Source organism: Coloeus monedula, assembly GCF_965178545.1.
Source record: "Coloeus monedula genome assembly, contig: HAP1_SCAFFOLD_84, whole genome shotgun sequence".
NCBI lineage: Eukaryota > Metazoa > Chordata > Aves > Passeriformes > Corvidae > Coloeus > Coloeus monedula.
In genome coordinates this window covers 19,624-21,592 of record NW_028120815.1, presented here as the reverse complement: position 1 = coordinate 21,592, position 1,969 = coordinate 19,624, and the positions used below count along the sequence as shown (strand labels likewise).

General features: G+C 53.8%; 1 pseudogene across 1 annotated transcript; it reads left to right on the top strand.

Annotated features, from left to right (window-relative positions):
• Positions 1-422: 422 nt before the first annotated feature.
• On the top strand, positions 423-1,390 carry LOC309585644 (olfactory receptor 14J1-like; annotated as a pseudogene). The gene has a single exon. The product of its transcript is annotated as an olfactory receptor 14J1-like (transcript).
• Positions 1,391-1,969: the final 579 nt, after the last annotated feature.

Here is a 1,969-nt window from a genome sequence, read left to right as displayed (position 1 = left end):
AGGGACGGACATTTGGGGGTCTGTGGTGGATCCATCTGCTCCCAGCAGCACCTGGTGATCTTTAAGGGAAACATGGGAGGGTGAACATTCTACATTTGAGAGAAGTGAAACTGAGAAAATCTGAGCAGGTCAGAATGACAGAGCACCTCCCCTGAGTCTCCACTCATCATCTTGCCTTGCAAAAGTTGCTCTGTTCTCCCTGAAGGCAGCAGAAATGCTGAGGATTTCTGATACCCAAGAATACCAAGAGAGATATGGGGGGAGTTAGAAAAAAACCCCTCAGAACTCTTAAACACAAAAGGGTGTCTGTGTGTGTTCCAGGGGAGGGTGGATGGGAAATGGCTTTGGTTGTGGTTACAGATCTCCTCTAACTCTTCACTGTGTTTTTCTCCATGGTAGAACCCAATGCCCGGACACAGCCAATGTCCAACAGCAGCTCCATCAGCCCCTTCCTCCTGCTGGCATTGGCAGACACGCGGCAGCTGCAGCTCCTGCACTTCTGCCTCTTCCTGGGCATCTCCCTGGCTGCCCTCCTGGGCAGCGGCCTCATCATCAGCGCCGGAGCCTGCGGCCAGCACCTGCACAGCCCCATGTTCTTCTTCCTGCTCAGCCTGGCCCTCACCGACCTGGGCTCCATCTGCACCACTGTCCCCAAGGCCATGCACAATTCCCTCTGGGGCACCAGCCACATCTCCTACTCAGCATGTGCTGCTCACGTGTTTTTCTTTCTCTTCTTCCTCTCAGCAGAGGATTTCCTCCTCACCATCATGTGCTACGAGCGCTACGTGTCCATCTGCAAAGCCCTGCACTACGGGACCCTCCTGGGCAGCAGAGCTTGTGCCCACATGGCAGCAGCTGCCTGGGCCAGTGCCTTTCTCTACGCTCTCCTGCACACGGCCAATACATTTTCCCTGCCCCTGGGCCAGGGCAATGCCCTGGGCCAGTTCTTCTGTGAAATCCCACACATCCTCAAGCTCTCCTGCTCCAAATCCCACCTCAGGGAACTTGGGCTCATCACTGTCAGTGCCTGTTTGCTCTTTGGCTGTTTTGTGTTCATTGTTTTCTCCTATGTGCAGATCTTCAGGGCCGTGCTGAGGATCCCCTCTGAGCAGGGCCAGCACAAAGCCTTTTCCACGTGCCTCCCTCACCTGGCCGTGCTCTCTCTGTTCCTCAGCACTGTTATGTTTGCCCACCTGAAGCCCCCCTCCATCTCCTCCCATCCCTGGATGTGGCCCTGTCAGTTCTGTACTCGGTGGTGCCTCCAGCCCTGAACCCCCTCATCTACAGCCTGAGGAACCAGGAGCTCAGGGATGCCCTGAGGAAAGTGAGGACTGGATACTTTTCACAAGTTAAAATCTTTCTATTTCCTTCTGCCATGCGGGGAAAATGATGACTAGGATGCTTCTCAGAAGTAATAATCTCTCTCTTTTCTGCTCCAGAACCTTCAGAATGTAACTTTACAATCCGGGCCTTTTTTTTCCTCTTTGTCCATATTTTCATTGGTGCTTTTTCTTATTCTTTTTCTGGTGTTATTCTGCTTTTTATAAAGTACTGTAGTACTACTCCTTGCATTTCTACATGAACATCTACCTTTCTTTTGAAACACAAAGACTTTCAGGAGGCTTCTTCCCTGTGCATTTGAATATAAACAAGGGGCTGTCCTGACCTTTGTGTCCAAGGTTTGTTCCTCAGCCCTTCTCTGGCTCTGCAGGGGCAGTGCCTGTGGGCAGAGCTGGAGGGAAGAGACTCCCAGCACAGCAGCAGGGCCAGGGACAATGGCCCAGCCTCTTCCCACCTCTGCTCTTCCCAGCTCCACACTCCCTTTCCCAGCCCTTCTGAGGGTGCAAGGCCGGAGTGCTCGGGCAGCTCGGTCACTGTCCTGCTGCGTGTCCGTGCTGTGAGCACAGGCAGGGACAGGCCACGGGCACTGCTGGGACACAGCCGGGCTCCAGCAGAGCAGCTCCATCAG